This window comes from Phyllostomus discolor, chromosome 1 (genome assembly GCF_004126475.2).
Source record: "Phyllostomus discolor isolate MPI-MPIP mPhyDis1 chromosome 1, mPhyDis1.pri.v3, whole genome shotgun sequence".
NCBI lineage: Eukaryota > Metazoa > Chordata > Mammalia > Chiroptera > Phyllostomidae > Phyllostomus > Phyllostomus discolor.
Genome location: NC_040903.2, coordinates 107,253,785 through 107,278,415, shown reverse-complemented (window position 1 = coordinate 107,278,415; position 24,631 = coordinate 107,253,785). Strand labels below are relative to the sequence as shown.

At 37.8% G+C, this 24,631-nt stretch overlaps 1 protein-coding gene across 25 annotated transcripts in view; it reads right to left on the bottom strand.

The window, feature by feature from the left end:
- Window positions 1–24,631, bottom strand: part of PARD3 (par-3 family cell polarity regulator) — a 689,179-nt gene that overhangs the window by 411,354 nt on the left and 253,194 nt on the right. The gene's annotated exons all lie outside the window — the stretch shown is intronic.

Sequence of the window (24,631 nt, the reverse complement as noted above, 5' to 3'; positions counted from 1 at the left end):
TTGGGGCAATTACACATTTCCAAAGACACATCTCACAGTGAGAAGAGCTAAGTTATTAACACATGCCAAGAGATAAAAACCTGTCATCAAAATTGCAAAATCGACCTTCCCATATATGTCGCTCTTTTTTATAAAGGTACTTAACAATATTTCACTTACCAAGGTAAAAATCCTTGGTGGAAATTTGTGGAAAACAAGGAAGAAAATAAGCTTAAAAAAAAAAAGCAAATGACTCATGAGGATATAAAATAAATTTTATCACCCTGTTATTAATTATTTTATATACAAGCAATAAATAAATAATACTGTAGTTGGAAGCTTACTAAAGATAAACTAAAAGATCCCATTTACAGATGAGTGCACTAAGGACCAGACAGGCAGTTTAAGGGCTGGGTCACAGGTCACACTGCCCATGACCCAGCTGTAAATGGAGTGCTTGTTAACAGACGCCCTGCCCTTGCAATTTGGATTTGACCACACTGCTGTCTGGGAAGAGCCAAAATGTGTCAAATCTACAATATGCTTACACCTCACTAAAGATAATAGGTGATTTCTTGGGCAGGTTGACTTGAAACATTTCCATATATAACAGAACATCTTCAATGATTCTGTTGAATCTTAGACACTTAGGAAGGAAAAGAAAGACAAGGTGAAAATACATTTGTTATGTCAAATACATTTAATGTCATATGAATGTTTCCAAAGAAAAAACAAGAACTTTTCTGATGAATATTAAACCTATAACACAATAATTCTCATTATGAAACTATAACCCCTACCCCCAATCAAAAGCCTTCCAAATACTCGTATGAGTGCAGGGATAGGTGGAGAAATCTGAATGAGCTGGTGAGTCGAGGCAATGGTAACACATTGTTGGGATAGAATACTACAATTTTTCAAAATCTTACCATTGAGTAAAATATAAAAGGAAGAGATCTGTAGTACTTCTAACAACTATATGTAATTCTACAATGATCTCAATTTAGAAAAAAATAAATGGCCATCCAAAGAGTTAAACAGAAAATCCCAGATGAGGAGTTAATGTCAATGCCTGCAGTGATCAGGAGAACAGAATGGTATTAAGCTGTTTCTTATAACAGTCTTCTCTTGACCACGTGCAGCATCTACACACTCCATGTGCACGCTGTATGCAATCCACTCTGCTGGCTCTCTTAACATGCCCCACAACAGGACAACTGCACCTTCCCAACACCAACAGACTGGCCAAGATCTGCCATCCAAGCCTCCTACAGCCTTCACTGTACAGTGAGTGTCCTATGCCCTATTGGTTTTCCTCAAATGGTACCAATTCCCCAAATTTGTCAGCTCCAGTGTTAGTGTCCTAGCAACAGTTGGCTAGTACAGAAAGGGGTATTTGAGGACACTCTAATGGAAGGACTGTTTACAAATATATGGCAGGATTAAGGAAGGGCAGTAAGTCATGAAGTCCCCGTGAGGCCTCTACTACCCCCAGGTCAAGGAGAGCTATGGCTGTGGTTTGCAGGGACACAACTACCAGCAAACCACAGCTAGGCAAAGAGGGGCCCATAAATGAGTCCTGCCTTTGTTTTCTTCCCACTCTCCATCAGTGTCCTGCAGGTACATCCCCAAGGCTAAGCCAGGAACAAGCAGGAGGGCATAGAGCCTGGCTTATGCCTCATGGGAGGTCAGCCCTGACCACACAGGGACAAATGGAGAGTGAATCTGAAGGAGCACATGGCATCTGCATAGCTCAAGATGCTAGTGAAATTCCTCTGTTCCTTTCTCCCACTCACTTCATTTCTATTTCTAATAGCATCAGCCAGTCATTTAACTGGAGGACAAGTATTCACTCACTCTATTCATTGCACCACTCTCTCTCCATTCCTGCACACACACACAGACCAAGCAGGAACTGATATTTAGAAGTTGGTTAAAATGCATCAGTCAAGAACAAAAAACTCCCCAATTATGAAAGATTCAATTCAGGGCTTCTATCTTGTCATCCCTGGAAGGTAGAAATCAGTGGTTAAGGTGTTGAAGAGACAAGCTGTAGAAGTGAAAAGCCTTACAATTTTCTCTTCTTGTCTCCAGAGGAGCAGGTAGGACCAGGCCTGAGGAAGTTATGTAAATGACCAGCTGCTTATAAAAATTGGAATCAGCTCCTGAATCCCCTACAGAAAAACATACTGGCCCCAAATCCTCTGTTAATGCTGGTACAGTTCAGGGGAAATGGTCAATCAGTCAGAACCCTGAGCACCTACCAGGACCCACCAGGCAGTGTTCAGGCCATCACACTGCAGAGCCAGCAGTGCTACACACCGGTGACCTTTCCCTTCTCACTCATATCGGTTCCCTTTTTTGTTTGGCCATGGAAGGTATGACATATGGTATCAGCAAACACTTGCTGAACATCTACTAGACACCACAAATATTGCAGAGATTTTTTTAAAATAATGACTGTGGAGCTAAGGTGTATTTAAGGGTCACTTATTGTCTAAAAATACCTCCAAATCAATCTCACACTGAGCATTCAAAAGGGCACAAATACTCTTAACACACCACCACCTGCCCAGAGATGAGCTCAGGACAGAGTTTTCTTTTTAATGTTAGTAAAAGAAAGAGGAGGACAGTAAGAAGAGTAATAAATACAAGGTACCCAGATGAAAATCAGTACAGGTGGATCAAACAAACCATTAGAACATCTGGCACTAGACATTCTTTGGGAGAATATGGTGGGAATTTTTGTTTGTTTTTGTACTTTCAGAAAAATACGTTAATGAGCAATGAGGGGACTGAAGTTGAGAATGTGAATTGTAAAGAAACAATGGAAAGAAAAAGGAGGCAGAGTAAGAGCATGCACACAGGAGCATGAGAACAGGCAAGAGCTAGCTAAGCTATTTTCCCTTTAGAAATGAACAAAATATCTGGAGATGAGAAAAAACAAAGTAGTTGGGGGGGGGGGCGTGTTCTACATTATTGTCACTGATAATATTTTTCTATCCAAGTATGTCACCTATTTCCATGTGGCCAAGAGCCCCCACAGAGCATAAGACCCATGAGGGGAGAGACAACATCTATCTCCCTCGCTTTTGACCCTTCTGGCCCTGAACAGTGCCGGAAAGAGCGTAGACAGTTGATTATCACTATTCACTACAGTTGTGCTCTACAAAGTCACTGAAAAGCCCAAATTAAGCAAATACTGAACACACTGCTCCAAAAGGAATTGCAAGGTTAGGTTAGAGCCTATGGTCACAATATTTCCATCAGCTGACCAATACGTAACTGTGTTTATATGTGTTTCTGGTGAAAGACACCTTACTCAACAGAGGTTGTTGATTCATCAACATTAAACTCATGGCCAACAGAACTAAAACTCATGCCTGAATGAAGCTTATCCAACATTTTCTCCATAAGGCATATCACAGACTTGTGCTTAAGTGCCCAAAACAACATTGTATGTTCAGGGTTCATTTTAAATAGCAAAATCACCCAAAGCAAGTATAAAAACCACGGTATCAAATGGACCATGAAGAGGATACTGTTTACAATAGGAGCACTGGAACAAAAAGCAGAGTGGCCAGTGTTCAACTTCAACTAGGAACAGCACAATGGCCATTCAGTATCTGTGGGAACCTCCACAAATAGTGACTGGTTCAACTGTACCTCCCTCAACAAGTGTTTGTTGAATGAGTAATTGACTCATAAATCTTTAAAACAGAACCACTACTTCCTCCTCCAGGTTCCTCTCTGGATACTGGTTTTCTTGTTTTTTTCTTCCTTTTTTAATAAGCAACTTTTTAGCAAGCAGAGTTAGCTGCTTATCTGTCCCTAATTTTTTAACTTACTATCATTTAGATTCCTCCCTACTAGTCCACTAATGCAGCCTTTGCTGAAGAGAACTCTAAACCTTCTCCTCTTTACCAAGGGATTTTCTGGGCATCCAGCCCCCAGGGATCTTGAGTGTGCAGCACAGGCCTGACTTCTGCTCTGGGGAAGTCTGCAGTGTCCTCAAGGAGGTAAACAAATTACCCAGCCCTTTACAGTGTGACCAAGGTGCTACAGAAGTACAGAGCACTACCTGAACCCTCAACAGGGCACCTTCTAAAGTGCATCAGCAAAGACTTCATGAGAGAGGTGTATTTAAGGAACACTTAAATTTTCTCTCCTGTCCTTTCACACTCACTGTGTCTCCTCTCAGAAAATCTCTGACCACCTCTGCATGGGCAAGCTGCTCCTTTTACAGCCTGCCTGTTCCTGTCATTGCATCTGCCATACTGTCATCAAATGTATTAGGATCTCCCTCCCAATAACATATAGTCCTAGAGGACAATACTGTATTTTTCACTGCCATAGTCTCAGAGGGGAAGCACTTAATAAACATCTGTGACCCACAACATGAACGAGTAAGACATCAAAACTAAAGTTTTTGACGTCTGTTTTTGGTTTTAGTTTGGGGTAGTGATGATGATGTTTGGCCAATGGAATGGAGAGGAAAAAAAGATTCAGGCAGAGAAAACTGCCAAGACAAAGGCCAGACACTTAAATTCTTAAAGGGACTGCAAGAAATTCAGTGTGGCTACAATGCAGTGTTAGATATTACTGGAGAAAAATGAAAGCAAGAGAGGTAAAGGCAACTCAGGGTCCTTTCAGTCAGACACTCTCAAACTTTACCTTGTACACAGTGCACCAGAGGATCTTGGTGAGATGAATCTACAGGTTGTGGGGTCATGGAAGACTTCAAGTCCTACACTTCTCATGTCCCAGTGACAATCATGCTGCTGCTCTGACCACTGTACTTTAAGACTCTGATAGCAAGGGTATACTATGCTAAAAATTCTTCAGCCTTGCTAAAAAAATAGTAATTTAGTCTTCCTATTTTATGAACTCTCATCAGTTCAGTTTATACTCTCCCTCCATCTTGGCCCTCTCTAATTCATCCTCAAGAAAATACCTGCAACACTTTTCCTAAATCACAAATCAGATGTCATGACTCTAAATTCTTGGTCTGATCAGGTCACCGTATATCACATTAAGCCCTGGAACTTACCCTCTGCAGCCTGAGCAATACGTCTGTGCTCAGGTGCAGCTAAAATGATCCAAGGTAACCAGACCACAGACTCCTCCAGGCCTTTCCCCTTTACTCGCCATTGCCAGCCCCTCTGCACCGCTCTATGGACAGCCTGGAATGGACTGCCTTCTCTAAGGAGTCCAAGAGGTTCAGATAGTGAAAGTGACATCATGCCTTATGTTAATGTCGCTGATTAGAAATGGTGCTTTCTAGTCTGTCTCCATAATTAATTTTAGAGATTCCACTCCTAGTTCTCACCCGAGCAAATGGCATTTAGAAAATGTCTGTTTAAGTGTTGTTGCAAAAATGAAATTAAACACGAATGAATATGACAATCTACCTACCTCTATCCCATTCAAATTGACTGTCTCAAGTATCATAAGGGCAATCTCTTCAGCAAAGAAAAAACAATTACAGATACTCATGTCCAGAGAAATTTAAAGACAATATTTCTGCCGGAAAAAGCTAAAAAAACTGCTGCTTCACATATTGGTGATAAACTCTCTGGCCAGGAATCCCAATACTTTATTATTTATTTTACTATTAACTTTACATAATTGTCCTTTATACAGTGTTTACTCACCTATGAGAATACTTGAGTATAAGCAAATCTAATTTTCCACATGTAAGTTTTCATGTATAGCTAGACCAAATCCTTCATGTCTCTTTCACTTTACCAATTTAGTTCAACAATCATATAATTAAATTTTGAAACTATCAACTTCATCTCACCAGCACATTAACCACTACTAAGTACTTCACAATGGCAAATGTTTTAACTATCAGTTTTTAAACTTCCACTAGAGTCTCTGTATTTCATTTTGCTCATATACAGACTGTTCACCTTGAACTTGAATTTTCATGGAATTGAATTGGCCAAAAAGTTCATTTGTTTTTTTCCCATGAGATGGCTCTAGTAGTGCTTAGCTGTCTTTAACTTCATTCAAAACAATTTTGTTTGAGTGCATTGTTATGCCCGTCATTTCAGTGTGCATTTAAAAAAACACATCAAAGTTGGTGAATTTTTCTGTAGCCATTTTAATATTGAAGATGGAAGAAAATACGCAACATTTTTGACATATTGTGCTTTATTATTTCAAGAAATGTAAAGACACAACTGAAACTCTAAAAAAGATTTGTGCAGTACATGGAGAAGGTGCTATAACTAATCAAACGTGTTAAAAGTGGTTTGTGAAGTTCTGTGCTGGAAATTTCTCTCTGGATGATGGTCCACGGTCAGGTAGACCAGCTGAAGTTGACAGAGATCAAATGGAGACATTAATTGAACACAGTCAATATCGCACCATGCAGGAGATAGCCAACGTACTCAAAATATAGAAATCAATGAAATCATTGGCGAAAATGAAAAATGTGTCTTTTGTTTTACACTAGAAACCATAAGGACTTTTTGGCCAACCCAGTACTAAAAGCTATCTAAGAATGATTCAAAAGTCATTCATTCAAGATAAATATCTAATGACACATACTATGTGCTCAATATTCTTATTGCTAACAGTAAATAATCCTCAGGGATTTTGCACTGAAGTGATACGAGAAAGACAATGGATAAACAAATACATAGAGACTATATGGTGATCACTATGAAGAAAAATAAAGAACCCAGGCTGCTGAGAGTTGAAGAAATGCTATTTTATATTGGGAGAGTGTGACAGAAGCACTTCAAAAGTTCATTCAATTCAAATTGTTCATTACCCACTTTTCTGTCTTGAGTACTCCAGTTTAAATTCCTTCCTTACCTCAGAGCTCTGTATATACTGGGTATTAATAAAGCCATTTGGCACCAACTGGTTGCTCAAAGGCATCACTAAGACTTCACAGATCCGAGACATATGGCTGCATGTCTGTTTCTACTAGTGTCAAAGTGCAAAGATATTTCATAGCTAATCTAATGGAATCTATTCATTCTTTTTAAGCAACAAGTAATGTAAAAGTATGCACATCTTGATTATTTATAATAAACCACTTAAGTCTGTAATCACTAACATCCATTGAACATTTACTATGGGTCATGCATATGCTAAGAACCTTAATGCACTAATTGAGCCTATTCTCAGAACCAGTCCACGAAATAGGTTATATTATCCTTCCTATATTATAGGTAGGGAACCTGATGTTACAGGGGTAAAATATCATGGCTAAAGTTAACCTATTAGTAATTGGTGGAGACAAAGTCCAAGCCTCAATAGTGAAGCCACAGAGAACCTGCTCTTCTGTAGTGAATGTAGAACCCTTGAACGCCAACTTAAAGGCAGGGACTCAGGCTTATTTGCAACCTTCTCACCAACATCTACCATCATGGTCATCTCATTGTAACAGAGCAGTCACTGCCTAGTAGCTGAACTCACTCACACTGACCTTGACTGAGCTGGAAGGACAGTCTCTGCCACTTAGGCAATGACTCATCTGTTACCCTACATCTTTACAATCATGTTCCATTGGCAAAAAAAATTTTTAAAGTCATGCAAAAATTAAGAATGAGACAAGTTCTCTTTAGCTAAGACTAGCAAACAAATAAGGCTTTTAACCTCACCCTAATTTATTTTATTATTAGGGGTTCTGGGGGAAGGAGTGAGGAGTGGCGCACTAAAGGAGAAAGGGACCTCATGGAGTATGCACATAAACTAAATGCTTCAGACTTCATTTCTATACAGGGAACACTTATTTGGTTAACAGAAATGTGTTGGATATGGGGTTCAATCTATAATATCATACAATATGATGCTTCAATCTTGTAAAACAGCCTATATTTTCACCTAAAGAGTCTTTTCAATCAAATACTTAGTCAATTTAGGATAATAACACTTGGCATATACTAAACACTAAATAAGGACTCTCTCTCAGCTACACCCCTACTATATTTGGCCTTAACGAAAGGTCAGAAACCCAGATCAATACCTAAGATCTTCCCATCCCCACCTTGCACTTGTGCCTACACTTGAGTTATATCACTGGTTCTATCTCTGCACTCATCATTAAAATAATACTTTGTGAAATGCTAGTTTCCAGGCCCCCACCCAAAAATACTGAAAAATGGGTAAAGGATGAGGCCCAGGCATTATTTATATAAACTATCCAAGCAATTTAAACGTGCAGCCAAAATTGGATATCATTGCTCTAGTCCCAAGAGCTTGCCTATCGATCCTAAAAGATCCTATTAAAAATGCAGATTCTGATTCAGTATAGGTCCAGGATGGGGTCTGAGACTCCACATTCTAATAAGTCCCCAGGCAACGCCCTGGAGTACAAGGGCCCCTTCCTTACTGTGCAGTACCGTAGCCTCTACCGACACTAGCTATTTAAACCAGTTCCTCAGTCACCTCTTCCTCATTTCAAGGACTCAGCAGCTACATGGGATTAGTAGCTACCATAGTGTGCAAGCATACACATCTCTGAAATTTTTAATGCAATGAACAATTTTATAGAAAGCTAAATTTGACTGAAGAAAACTATGAAATACTTGTTAATTTTAGTCTCAGTTTTGCTAACTTTTAATCACTAAGAAAGGATAGTATCTAAGGCAGACCTATTGCTTTTGTCTCAGCTTCAGTTTTAAAATGTTATACAAAAGAATAGTTTTCCAGCTTATCAGCATTTTCTAAGACCTCACTAGATGTTTTATGTAATATTTTATGTTTATATTTGCACATTTTGGGAATCATATTTGTCTACAATTTCCCAAAGCAGGAAACAAATCTAACATAAGAATTTTTTAATTAAAGTGCTACATTTGGAACTAACCCAGTGTGACAGTTCAAATCCTACACAAGAATTCCAATAATAATCAAGGGGGACAAATCCTTTTTCTTTAAACTGTGTTAAGAAAACCAAACAACTACTTAGCCGCTTTTTGAGGAAATAAAGCACTTAAATATAGATAAAACATTTCTAATATTTAAGAAGCACTTTTACAACTAGAAAACCAAGAACTTTACCCATAACTCTGAGAATCTGACAACCAAGAAAGTGGAACTCAATGCAATAGTAGTTTCCTAGGCAACAAGCACAGCCAGTAGAAAAAATAAAAAATAAAAATAAGCAGCATTTGTAGTAGGCTTGAAAAATAATTTTAATTGTCAAAATGTCACAAAGACAACAATATAAAAATCATTTCAGTAAAAATGACTCAAAGCAAAATGCCATTTTCATTACAGCAAACAAGTTATGGAAAAATAGAAAAATTAGATTCCCTTCCTTGGCTCTGAATTAAGTAGTGATAGTAATCAATCTTGTTTGATTTTACAAAATTTATCTATGTTAGTATAGATTTTTAATATTCCTCCTTAGTGTTCTCTGCAAATATGACCATATACTGATTCAATATACAGAAGCAGCGAGTCACCAGGCTGATGAGGCACTCTGTGTTACAGAGACAAGCCCTTCTGTCCTTAGGTTTTAGTTCCAACAGTGGACCACATTTCAAAGCACAGATTAACACAGCCCTGTCCACATTCTCACATGACTTCAGTTTCCTCATCTGTCACAAGAAGAGTTTGAATTCAATCTCAAAGACCTTTCTGACTCTAACAGCTTTGGATTTTTAGAAATAAATACATAAGAGCTGATTTGTCTAGAAACATTGCTGATAAATAACTATACTCTAAACTACTTTAAAACTTTTTCTTTGTAAGTCCTACACTTTGACAGTTAACTTTTAGAAAATATTGCTAGAAATGTCCTACTAAATAGCTACTAAAATGTGTACACTCTACATCAGCTTTTGTAACCATGACAGCATTTGTTCTAATATCTACATCAGGAACATTTACTTAAATGAACAGAAACGTGTTGGATGCCCTCAATCTGTACGTTCATATAATGTGTCACTGCAATCTTGTCAAATCTTGTGCAACTGTCTATATTTTCAACCCAATGCTTCATCAATTTGGGAATTCAGGGTGAATTAAGTAATTCAGGCAAAACTACCAATTTAGTACCTGCAGGCCAGTATCACTGTTGTGCTCTTCTAATCGTTCTCCTCTCAGTGACCAGTAAACTAAGGGAATGAATAGCAAAATGAGGTTCCCAGGAAACAGCATGCTCACAATACTTCTGCAGCCCCACCTACCCGACAAAGCAAGATTAATATACTGTGATTCATTCCCCAGGGACAGCCACCTGCCATCAGACTTGCACTGGACCTACGTTCCTTTCATGAATGAGATGCTCCTAATTATTGTTTTTAATTATTACTTTAGAGATCAACATATATCTATGTCTACTAGGTATCAAAGCACATACATTACATTATTGGGTTTATACAGTGTCAACCAAATACTTACACAAAGGACAGTAAGTTTTAAAATACCAAAATTAACAGAATATATATAAGTGAGGTTTTCTAACATGTCTGGAACTTACTAGTACTCAAAAATATATGTTGAAGAAATTAATTAAAACTTATTTATTTTGAGCCCTGGCTGGCATAGCTCAGTGGATTGAGCACGCGCTGCAAACCAAAGTGTCACAGATTTGATTCCCAGTCAGGGTACATGCCTGGGTTGCAGGCCATGACTCCCAGCAACTGCACATTGATGTTTCTCTCTCTCCCTCTCCCTCTCTCTCTCTCCCTCTCTCCCTCTCCCTCTCTCCCTCTCCCTCCCTCCCCCTCTCTAAAAATAAATAAATAAAATCTTAAAAAAACTTATTTATTTCAAGCAACAGTCTTCCAATTGCGCAGCACATATTTCACAATAGGCCTGGGATTCAAGACCGGTCTTCTTTATGAAAAATAAGTAACATCAAATCTTCCAAACCTCTTCAACTTCAAGTTTCAAAAACATCTCATATACTCTAAAGCAAATTAATGGTAAAAATTATCATGACCTAAGTGGAGGATCTTTATGAGGAATTCAGTGATGATTTGACAAACCACGCCTTTTGTGCTTACACATCTAAAAAATAAAAAGAAAACTGTAATTCCAATTGGAAAAAATAGTGTTTAGAATCTATAAATTAAGTGTAAGATTCATTAAGAATATACAGGCTATCAGAGGGCTATCTCACCATCAAAACACATTTCTGGAATTAAAGCATCACCAATAAGCACTGAATAATTTCACATGATAGCTAAGTCACTGAAAACAAACAAGCAGGAAAATAATCCTTCCTTCATTTCTCATCAGGTTAAAATTTAAGATGGCTGCATACTGCATTGCTGGCTAGCAATGAATATCCTAGAAGGGGTAATCACCAAAACGTTTGAGAAGATAACAAAGTCACACTGATCTTCACCATTTCATATATGTCTAGGAGAGTCTCTCAAGAATGATATGAAAATGAATAATCAAGTGGGAGGGAGATTATACTCCTTTTTAATAAAGTCATCGTCAAAAGCTGTTTGAAAGCTTTCTTTTCTTAACTTCTTTAACTAATCCAGTCAGTGTCTAAATATAAATAACCTACAAATCAATCTAACTTTTAAATTCAGTCTCCTTCTTTCATTCATTTGTCTTAAAATTGCTCCATGTATGCCCTGACCAGTGTGGCTCATTTGGTTGGGCACCACCCATAAAGTAAAAGATCACAGGTTCGATTCCCAGTCATGGCACATACCTGGGTTGCAGGTTCGATCCCAGTTAGGGTACATACAAGAGGCAACCAATCAATGTTTCTCTCCCTCTCTTTCCCTTCCTTTACCCTCTCTCTAAAAATAATAAAAAATATTTTTTAATTGCTCCATGTACCTCACAATTGGAATTTTTTGTAGTAACTACCTATTTGCCTCATTCCACTGCTTTTTATCAATTCAAAAAGAAAATGAGATTTGTCCTCACACAGGATTTCTAAAGCTAACTCATTCTATTTCATGAAAACAGATTAAGTTTTCAGGAATTTCTGAGAATGGGTTGTTAAATAGTCATTATTAAAATTAACTAATATAAACTTACAATTAAATAAATTATATTAAAAACAAAGACAATGCTCAAAACAATTCACTTCCCAATTATTTTACTACATTTTATTAGTATCTATGCTCGTGATGCATCTATTGCATCTGTATGGTGGAAATACCATATAATGGTGTGCTATGATGTATCTGTCACTAACTATATTCAGTGACATGACATTGGAAACTTCAAATTGGCCACTGTGAGAATATTTACACCACAGAAATGGGCAAATGCTACAAACCAGGTTTTTTCTGGTTTTCAGAGATTCAGCTGTTTAACGTTTACCAGTAACCCAGTAGATCCAGAGAATTCAAATTCCTTTTTCTCCCAGAATCAACAAATTTATGAAGTACTATAGGCCACATAACAAGTCTATGGAATCGAGAAAGACCTACCAGAGAAATGGTTACTTATTCCAAGGAATAAACAAAGGTTAGCCAGTTAGGCGATAAGGACAGAGAAGAAGCTTACCACACAAGGGAAAACTGAGTGTTTGGAGCTAGACAGCCCTGACACTCATCCAAGAAAATCATTCAAGGGAGCTAGTTGTTATTGGATAGAAAAAGATGAGGCTGAGAAGACCAACACAAGACAGTTCTTGAACACCTTAACAAATACACTAATATTCTCAGCTGTATTAAAAAATACTGAGAAGGTACTGAAAGATTTTAAGCACTGGGAGCAGAAGGAAGATACCAATTTTGAACAATCTTCTTGCTTTACTGCAGGACAGAGAGAAGGGTTTCCCAAGAGAGAATTCAGAGGCCAGCAGCAGACAGGTCCCACACTTTCCTGATAATATAGTGCTATTAGCAAAAATGTTTTGAGCATGCAACAGAATTGCATTTTTATTTATCATGTATAGTTAAGTATATGCTCAATTATACTAATATGAACATTACTAAACTCATACAAGAAACGATAAATTTTTAAAATGAGATAGTAAAGATGCATGCACAGTTCTAATATTCTGTTGGCACACTTCAATGATTGTGCATTCCATCTCAGAGACCACCAATGGTGCCTGCCTCAGAAGATGAAATGGAAGATGCAAAGCCAGGAGGACTTGGTGAAGACTGAGGGAACTGGAGTGAAACAGCCCTCTCAAGGTCAAGTAAGCTCATGCTAAGACACACTATACTAGGAAAAACCTATCCAAAACTCAGCAACCCTAGATATGACCAAATTGCCTACAGTGTGCCCTACTAAAGACATTATAATGATTTGACAGAGTTTTCTGGTCACTCAATTCCACCAGATGCAGATATAAAATGTTAAGCTCAATAACTAAGATACCATTTCTCCTTTACTACTTGAACCAATAAAACAAAATAAAAGCCTTAAAACATTAGTTGCCAGTCATTATAAAATGTCTTGGATTCCTTTGAGGGACACCCCACACAGTGGTAGTGCTATGTGCCAGTGTCGTACTGAAAGCCAGACAAAACCGCTCATCAATGCTTCTAATACACAGCAAGTAGAAGGCCTTGCCTGCAGGCATAGTGCCCACACAAACATTTGTCTTACAGTTACCTAAAAAGTTCATCAGAGTCCAAACAACAGAAAATTGGAATGGACATGAAGAACCCATGTTGATCGGTGTCCTCAGAAAGATTCATCGCAAATAATCAAGTACAGATTCTCTACACTTTCAGACATCACTTAGAAAATGGAAATTAGAGCTCAAGATGCTCCTGATTTTAACTTACTTTTAAGCTTAGCAAAATAAAACTAATGTTCCCAATAGTGGGTTTTCGCATTACCAGGACAAGAGAAATGACTGACTCCAGATGTGGTGTAGAAAATATATAAGATGAGCACAGAACACATTGCTGTGGCACAAAGAAAGGAAGCTACTATCAAAAGCACTCAGCAGCCCATTTAGACAGGTATCAGGACTACAAATATAAGCAGCCTGAGCAACCACTAGGAATTATAATGCAATACATTGGAACAATGACCCAGTTAACGTCCATGAGTTCTTAATGACACTGCTTTTAAAAGAAAGAGAAAGGGAAAAAAAAAAAAGAAGGATGCTAACCTAGAAAACTAACTCAGTATTCTGAAAAGTGGTAAAAAACAAAAGGAGATGAACTTAAGGATTTGGTTTGTCCTTTTTGCACAAGGATTTCCTCAGGGTTAGCAAACTAGGTGACAAAAAAAATTTATCGTTACAAAAATATTCTAGCTAATGAATGAAAATATCTACATGTTGCAAACATAAAAAAAATAATGGATCTAGGCAACACTCACCAATGCTGCTAATCACAAAAAGAAACCACCAGTCTCTTCACATGTTGTGATGAAACCATACAACACTACCTAGAGATAATACTGTTGAAAATTCAAACTAGAATCAAATCAAGACTCTACATCCAATAATCACCACTTTACAAGAAACATAAGGGACGTAAGAAGAACTAGATAGCACAGAGATGTATTCAGCAAAACTCACACAGGAAAAACAATCCAATTTCAATTAACAAATTGAATTGTGTGTGCATGAACTAAATATTAAAGAAACATACCTATCGAATGCAACATACAGATTTTCTTTGGATCCTAATTTAAACAAGCCAAATATAAAACCACATTCACAAATCAGAGTAATTTTAAAATATATTAAATAGAATTAATTATTATTGTTTCTCAAATGGTGGGACTATAAAAATTATCTTTTAGAAATATATACTGAATATTTTTAGGAAAAAAAAGGGGTTTGAGATCTGGAATTTACTTCAAAATAATCCCTTTTGGGAAACTATACATGAAACAAGATTGGTCATAAACTGGTAACTGTTAAATGTAAGAGGTGGGTACAGAGTTTCATTATACTATTCTCTTAAGCCTTATATATGCTTGAAATTTTTATAAGAAACAAATAACATGATCTTGCAAAGTAGAAAAGTACATATTTTTTATCTTATTTTACTTTTTAAAGTATTTTTATTGATTATGCTATTACAGTTTTCCCAACTTTTTCCCCATTTATCCCCCCTTCACCCTGACCCTACAACCCTCCGGCATTTCCCCCCACCTTAGTTCATGTCCATGGGTTGTATGCATAAGTTCTGAGTACTCTGTTTCCTATACCATTTTTTATCTCTCCCTGTCTATTTTATGCCTACTAATTATGCTTCTTCTTCCCTGTACCTTTTCCTCCTATTCCTCCCTTCCTCCTCCACACTGAAATCCCTCTGTGTGCTGTCCATTCCTCTGATTCTGTTCCTGCTCTGGTTGTTTCCTTAGTTTTTGTTTTTGTTGTTTTTCTTTTCTTTTAGGTTCATTTGTTGATAGTTGTGTTTGTTGTCATTTTACTGTTCATAGTTTTGATCTTCTTTTTCTTAGAGAAGTCCTTTTAACATTTCATATAATAATGGCTTGGTGATGATGAACTCCTTTAAATTGACCTTATCTGGGCAGCACTTTATCTGCCCTTCCATTCTAAATGAAATCTTCACTGGATAGAGTAATCTTAAATGTAGGTCCCTGCTTTTTATGACTTAGAATAGTTCTTTCCAGCCCCTTCTTGCCTGTAAGATCTCTTTTGAGAAATCAGCTGACAGCATTTGTAAGTAACTCTTTCCTTTCCTCTTGCTTCTTTTAGGATCTTGGGTAACTTAATGATGATGTGCCTTGGTGTGTTTCTCCTTGGCTCCAGTTTCTTTGGGACTCTGGGCTTCCTGGACTTCTGGAAGTTTATTTCCTTCACCAGATTGGGAAAGTTTTCCTTCATTATTTGTTCAAATAAGTTTTCAATTTCTTGCTGTTGTTGTTCTCCTTCTGGCACCCATATATAATTTGGATATTGAAACATTTCATGTTGCCCCAGAAGTTCGTAAGTCTCTCTTTACTTTTTTGAATTTGTATTTCTTCATTCTGTTCCAGTTGGATGTTTATTTTTTCCTTTTGTTCCAAATCGTTGCTTTGAATCCTGATTTCCTTCCTGTCACTGCTGGTTCCCTGAATATTTTGCCTTATTTCATTTTCGGTATCTTGCATTTGTTTTTTGGGGGGTTTTTTTTGTTTGTTTGTTTTTTCATTTTTCAACCAAGCTCAATCAGATCTGTGAGATTTTGATTACCATGGCTTTAAATTACCCATCACATAGGCTGGCTGTCCAACTATGTGGGGAGGAGCCAGAGAGGAAACAGTGCAGCTTGCCTGCTGGGCTCTAGTGCACTTTCCAACAGACTCTCCAGCGAGACTGGGAGTTTTTCCCACTGAAGCAACCGTGGTCACCAACAGTCAGATCTGAGGCTCAGTTTGCCTTCAGCCAGCCCCACCTACCCAGTCCGCCATCTCGCTTCAGTTTTTCTGAGCCAGCCAGGCCCACACAGTCTGCCACCTTACTGGTCTGGTTGTTCTGGTTGATTTTTTCTTTAATTTCTTGCAGTTTGATTTTTCTGGCACTTCTGGTTGTTTATTGATTTTAGATTGGTTATTATCCTCCTTCTGGTTGTGTGAGGAAGCAAAGGGTTTCTACCTACGCCTCCATCTTGGCCAGAACTCACAAAGTAGAAAAGTATAAAGACAAATAAAAATATGCAAGTAATGATACTAAATCAAAGTCTTTTCCCAATAAGAATTAAGTAAATTTTTTGAAAGGAAAGCTGCCTGATGCTGCATATCAATCAAAATGATTTCTATATTTTCTGTTCAACAAATCTCTTTAGAATAGTGTGTGCTGACTTTATACAATATTCATTCAGAAGAGGCTCCATTTCACTGAATAGGTTTGCTAAGTCAAGCCTCCTAAAATGCTATTTCTCAAAAATTAAACATACTCTTAAGATGTAACATGAAATTTAACAACATGATTAGTCAGTATAGCTATGGTATGAATCCCATTTACCTGGATGCATCTTGTCTTTGAAAAGGTAACAAATACTACTGTAGTCTCCTGTAGTCTCCTTTCTTTCATTTTTCAGAAAGATGAAGCACATTTCATCAAGCAAGAGATATAAAGCAGTTGCATTTTACCCAGTGATCTTTCTGAAAAAGTAATTCAGGAACAATGCAGTGGTACACAGTAAGTAATGGTGAAGAATGTAAAATTTAATCTTACATCATTTGATGTCCTTAAAGTATATGAACAGAAGATGTGAGATGCATAAAAACTAGAAGCTTAAAACCCACAGGGATCGAAAGCTATAAGAAGCAGTAAGATGTGGATAGAGAGACTTCACTCTGTATTAACTTTATCCAATTAATAACCCCTGCAAAAGGGTAGACTCAGTGGGTGCCTGAGCCCTATAGGGTGGGCTCCTGAACAACAAATCCTTCATGGTCATCACAGCCAGTCCTTGCAGCAGATCAGCCTGGGAGTAATTCCATTCCACCGACCTGCTAACAGCAATCAAGGCTCACCTACTGCAGCAGGGTGCACACAGCCCACACAGGGGCGCACCTGGAGCACTCAGCTCAGATGACTGGGAAAGCTGTGCCACTGGGCCCTAGAGAACACCTACTGCCTAAGACCATCCTACCAGACCAGGAGACATAGAGGCTGTACCTAATGTATAAAAACAAACACAGGGCAGTTGCCAAAATGAGGAGACAAAGAAACATGGCCCAAATAAAGGAATAGAATAAAACCCCAGAAAAAGATCTAAAGAAACTGGAGACAACAATGTACCAGATGGAGAGTTCAAAACACTGGTTATAAGGCTGCTCAATGAACCTAGGGGAAGAACTATGAGTTAAAAGTTAAAAAAAAAATTTAAACAGATGATACTACATTCACACAACAGAATATAATATAACATTTAGGACAAAAGAAGCTGACATACATCTACTAATACAAAGCAATTTCCAATATATGGTCTCATGAAAAAGTAAGGTACAAAACAGTATATAGGATGCTTCTGTCGGCGGGGGAGGGCAATGGATATTTATTTATATATCCTGTAATTACACACATAAATATTGGGGGTAATTTGTAAATGCATGGAATTTGTCTGGAAATAAATATAAAAGAAGAGTGACTGTCTCTGAGGAAGAAATAAAAATGTGGGGGAGATTTTTATTCTTTTGTTTCCTTAAAATCTACATTATGTGCACATATATTTTAAAAAAGTAACTAGTTAAATGAGTGTCTGAAAGGGGACCTTAAGATACTGCTAGTATGGTATCACATCTACAATAAAGAAAACCATACTGCTGCTATCAAAAAGAAAAAGCTAAATCAAACTTCTCTCCTGAATCAATCAAGTCTTATACTATGATCTTAACAAAAATGCACCAATTTAGTATGTCTTGATAGTAAAGGAAGTAAATGAAGATGGATGACATAACTAGAAGGCAGACAGCAATCATTTTGGATATGCTTTCAGGAGATTATCCTTTCTAATCAAGGATCTCAAATTTTTTCTACACTAACGGTATTGCACTGGACACTAATCAAGCATATCCAATTGAGAATATGTAGAAGTATAGGTTATTTGTGAGGTTTCCATATAAATTTACAATCTTGGAGAATGTACAAAAAGGAAAATATATGTAAAATTGTGTTCAGTGGAATAGAAAAGATTTCTTCAGGGTATATATAAACACATCCCTACTAAAGGAATGCTAGCAGATTGGCAAATAAAACTAAAAGATCAAGTATACCTTTGAATTTGGATCTGCTGAATATTATATTCAATAGATATGAACAGTCTTTTATCATGCTGCACTATCTAGAACATGAATTCAACAGATTGTCTACCCTCTAAACCACTCTGACCGAGTCCACGCTTTATCCCCTTCCTGTTCACACACTGCCATTCTCACGGAGCTGAAAGGAGGGCAGCATCCTTGTGGATGCAAAGCAGTGAGCCAGCTGCTATAAACAGAGAAGGATGATGAAGGCATGATGTTCGCTTTATAATAACTTACATGCCAGAGACAGGTACACAAGTGGCTACAAAATAAAGCAGAATATAAAACACACACACACAGAAGAAAAGGGTGCCATACTTAAGAAAACTTAATTCTTTAAAACACTGATAAATGCCCAAGAATCCACTTCTTTCTTTACAATCAAAAGAAGAATACAAGGTGAAATAACACCTAAAAAAAGGTCTTTAGGTTCATGAACACTTATTAGAACTACTCTTCAGTCATTTTAAAGCTTCTGTTGAAAGCAGAATTATTAGAAATTCCTAAAACAGTTCAAGAATAGGAAACTGTCATATAATTTCAAGACTGAAAATTACATCCAATATTTATAAATTCCATCAATTTATGCAATCACCCTGGAAGTCATCGTTCAGATCCTTTATGGATAGGTCTAGAACATAAGTAAACATGAAGTAAAATCATGAAGAAGAGTAGAAAAGAGCAGTAAAAGAGAGCACGTGAGAGAAAATAAAACTATCCAATGTTTTAGTATCTGATCAAAAATTTAGATTTATAAGCACTGAAGTTATTAACTACTATAAAAATTCCTTTTAATTGTACAGAGATAAATAGAATTATATAATAATGACTAGAGTTTATTTTTACAAATATTGCTCCATTTGGCTCACCTAAATAAAAAGCAGTTCCAAAGAAATATTTACTAATGAAGTGGTTTGTCCCACACTGTTCATTACTTTACCTCCCAAAGCAGTTAAATCGAAATGAGCATCCCATGAATGCTGCTGGCTCACTGTCATGACTGGTCACTGATCAGAGAAGACAAGACCATCATAACAAAGCAACAGAAGTGGTATTTTTTCACACTATGATATTAAAATATACCTATATCATGATAGAACAGTGGCCCCCAAAGATGTCATCCTAATTCCTAGAACCTGTTATGGTACCTAACATAGCTAAAAGAACTTTGCATGTATGATTAAGGCGAAGACTTGGACATGAGATTATTTTAGATTATCTAAGTAGGCCCAACATAATCACAAGAGGGATGGGGAAAGGAAGGGAGGAAAGGGGGAGGGAAGGAGAATGGGAATGGGGAACTGGGAAAGAGGAAAGCGGAAGGGAATGGAAGGGAATGAAAGGGAAGGAAAGGGAGGGTGTGGGCTACAGAAGGGTCTCAGAGATGCACACTTATTGAACTGGGCCATGAGCCAGGAGCACAAGCAGTCTCCAAAGGCTGGACAAGAGAGCAAAAGGATGCTCCCCTGGAGCCTCCAGAAGGAACACAGCCCTGCCAGCTCCTGGATTTCCACTCACTGAGATCCACAACAGGCTCTCGTTTACAGAAATAAAATAAATCTGTGTTGTTTTACACCACAAAGTTTGCAGTAATTTGTTATACCAGTAACAGAAAACTAATACATATAATATATTAACACACAAACACAGAGAGGAAATTACATACACCCTGTTGTTCAAAAGTGGGGACAGGTAAACTATGTATTAACTGTGATTAAGCTAAATTCCCAAATCTGAAGAGAAGAGGGGACAAATCTTAGATAAGGGAGAGAAATGAGAAAGGCAGACTATAACTTCTCTGGGTGCAGTGCAGAAGGCAGGCCTTGTTTCTGCCTCCCATTGCCAACTCCCTCACTCTGACCACAGAAGAGTGGCTACCCTCAAATATTAGTAGATACATACTACTTACGCAAATTGATCACCAATTGGCATTTGTTGTCCTAAGTCATAAATCTCTGCCATAGAATTGTCTTTTCCAATGCATTCACATAAACTCTATATTTAAAATAAATACTTCCCGAGCTAATTTAAAAAACGAATTACCCAATGGATCAGCCATGGCACAAGCTGACACTTTAACTAAATGTGATGACAGACTGAATAATCTAGCAGTGCTCCAAAATGCCCTTTAGTTACTGGTTTTTGACATTTCATAGTTGGTCTGAGGCTTCCAAGACTGGTTCAATTGTAATCTTCTGTCTTTAAACGTGGGAATCATCTATACGAAGTGATTTATTTTCCTGAAGTTACATGCTACTCCTATAGTCGTTTCATACACAGCCTCACTAAATATCAGCTATATGTATGGACTCACATTTACACGAACATACATATATGTTTTACATTTTTACGAGGTACTGCTCTAAAGAAAAAGGTGCTTGTATAATGAAGCAGAAAAACCTCTGCAACAGAGGTGACAAGCCGTCGTGATGGCTGCACTTGCCCTGACTCTGAACTGAGAAAGAGCTGAAAAATAACAGACAGACATTGTTTAATCCCTAGGACAGGCAGAAAATGTAAGGTGCAGAAAACTTTCAACAACTCCTGGGATGTTAAAAACTTGTAATGATAATGCAGATAGAAAGGCATGGCGTCCTGCAGACACAGTGTGTGTTGAGTGCTGAAGAATGCTCAATGCCTGGGATGTATGAGACCCAGAGGGAGAAACAGTAGGAGAGGTCATGGAAACATACTCTGCTTCCTGGAGTTATGAAAATTCTGGATTTATTTAAGTGCTGCCAAATGCCAATATGAGGAAAGCATTTAAAGGTAGCATCAAATTTAAGTCATAGAGAGAGCTCCATAAAAATGGTATCTTTGGCCCTGGCCAAGTAACTCAGTTGCTTAGGGCACTGTTCCAATATGCCATGGTTTGTTAAATTCAATCTCCAGTGAGGGCACGTAAGAGAAGCAACTAGTGAATGCATCAAAAAGTGAAAAAACAAATCGATGTCTGTCTCTCAAATCAACAAATAAAATTTTTAATTAAAAAAAAATCTTTGTAAAAAGGCACTATCAACTTCTTTTGCAAATGTGTTCCTCAAGCACATACACACTCATATGCACCTACACATTCACAAGGTGCACACTGTGGGAACACACTGTAACACCCAGCGCCCAGAGTCCTTGTTTCTACTCCTCCCCTGAGGATATGTCTATTGATTTTACAGGGGGAGAGACACAGAGAAACACTGATGTGAGAGAGAAACGGCAGTTGGTTGCCTCCCATATGCACCCCAGCCAGGGATCAGACCTGCAACCTATGTTTGTGCACTGACCAAAAATCAAACCCACAACTTTCTGGTGCACTGGGCAATCCTCTAACCAATCAAGCAACCCAGCCAGGATGCACCCAGATTCTTTATTAAGGAGAACTATTTGCTAATACATAGGCAGTAAATTGGTAAGTAATAATTAATACATTTTAAGTTAATATAAATTTAGAAACTAAAAGGAACATAATGCATATACTGATTTAGATGATATTTTTGTTTAAAATGTGGCCTCATGAAGACTACTAATTGTCAGTTACAGGGAAAAGTAAGAAGGGGATGAATCAGAGTCGCATTTACCAAGCCCCTTGTGCCTCTTCTGTTGCTTCCTCTAGGTCAGGGGTTTCCGACCTGCAGCCCATAAGCTGCACGCAGCCCACAATGGCTGTGAATGCAGCCCAACACAAAATCATAAATTTACTTAAAGCATTATGGTATGCTTTTGTGATTATGCATCACAAAGTATTTAATATATGGCCAAGACAACTCTTCATCTTCCAGCATGGCCTAGAGATGCCAAAAGGTTGGACACCCCGATTCTAGGTCCTTCCCCATTGAGACTGACACAATGATTCTGGGGTATGAGGCTCGTTTCCAGCTGGGTCCTAGAGCCAAGCAGGGACAAACAGAACTGGGAATGCAAAGCCATTTCTGACACTAAAACTAACGAAAAAATAAATATGCAAACATGGTCTCAGGAAGTTAACAGGAGATGTGTAACAAGTGCAGCAAGAAGAGAAGATTTTTCTCTGCCAGGCTCTCAGGCTGACAAAATCATCCACAATATGTCTCTCTCTATGACATGCACTAATAGAAAAAAGAACCTAAATACCAGGTTAGAACGGAAGATGAAAATGAAAAAGAAATCTGTTTACAATCTAATCTTGTCTACTGAAACATTTTCATACAATTACTTTCTCTAAGTAATAATTTGGAAATGGGCTTTCTGGCTTTGGTTTAAATTGTACCTTTAGTAATATATTCATAGCTACACTACCATTAAAAATTTGCAAACAACTCCTGCATCTAGTAAGAGACTATAATTGGACAAGTAAGGTATAATCCCATACAAAAGCAAGAGTTCAAGGCAAGACCTCAGGGTCAAGTACAACATAATAGCCAACAAGAAAAAAAAAGTTAGGAAGGGAAAAGTGACTAGTCATGGGGACATCTTTGGGGGGAGAAAGGGACGAATCTGTAAAGCTGCCCTTCCAAAGGTTCGGTGAGTTTTGAATGATACACAGAGCTCTGTGTACCCAGAGTCCAGTTCCACATGGTTTGGATTTAATTTCAAAGGCAGCTTACAGTGGACCCTGTAACTCATCCCGCTCCAAAATGGCACATGTCAAGGGTAGGGAGATTCTGCACAGCTGACACTAGGAATCCCCTACAGGCAAGCTATTTCAGATGAATACAGTGTGACAGGATCACTTGCTAACCACAGTCCCAAGCCCAGCTGATTACATGGGGCAGATAATAAAAAACAAAAGAAAGAAATACTTTTCCACCCAATGGACTGACAGTCACCATTACTAAGTGTAAAATACTAAATACATATGTGTGAAGATTTTTAAAGATTAAGTGCTTCACATAGATGTAATTAAAAGTGTAAGGGGTAAATGCTTATTCCACTGAATAATAAGCATAACTCAGAAATACTGATGCCAACCAGGAACTGCTTTGACCCTATGTCAAGTGTTTGGAAATGCCACAAAGAAACCAAACAAGGATCTTGACATACAGTAAATATTCACACATTTTTGGCAATTACTCCCCTTGTCTTGACAACGAAGATGTGAGCTGTTGTTATGCCTTAAGCACAGACTGTTAGTTTACTGTACTCAGCCTTAAGTTCCCAATGGTAAAAATAAAGGAGGTGGACCTGGGAGTTTCCTAAGGGACTGCTATATCTACAAAGATATGAAAAGCTTTTCCAAATGTCTTGTGTGCAAAACAGTACACTGAAAGCCTCAGTGGGGAGAAGCCATGTCCATGTCTACACATTCATATGCTCAGTGGAAGAAAAGGATTCTTAGGTAAGGAAACGCAGATATAAATGACCCAGCACACTGAAAAAGACTATAATGTCACTTCAGAGTGTTCCAACCTAAAGACCACAGATGAAGGTTTCAGCCCAATGAAGCAAGTGATCACTTATGTTTTATTAGTGTGTTTTAAAATCTAATATTACTTGTATTCTAATATAGGGAAAATATATTTTGTTCTTTTTTTTTATGGATGAAACATGTGAAAAGGCAGGCTTAAAAATCATTTTACAACCAAAGTCACCATATGTTGATTGCTGGTTATTTAATTGGAAAACTAAAGGATAAAACATGTTTTTTTGTGATACCAAATATCAGTGCAAAGAAGATTTTATGTATAGTGTCTAAATGTGATCCTCTGGCACAAACAAGTCAGTCCATAGACAGTGTGCCTGCTGCTGACTGCTGCCTCATGACTGCCTGTCTCATCTGCCAAATTGCTCATTAGGTTTGGCAGTTTTCACCTGCGCCTCCAGTCTATATTTCAGCAGGGAATAAACATCAGTCTGCTTCTACCGTCTTCTGCAGTGAGCTTCCCACCCTCCCGTAGGAGCAAGTTCCCACCCATCTGCAATCTTCGAACACACTCACCTGTGTACATGCTATTATTTTTAAAGTGTCAATTCATCTTCCTGCTTTGAAAGATTAAATAAAGCAAAAAATATGACAAAATATCCAAAATAAGTCCCATATTACAATACTAAGTGGACT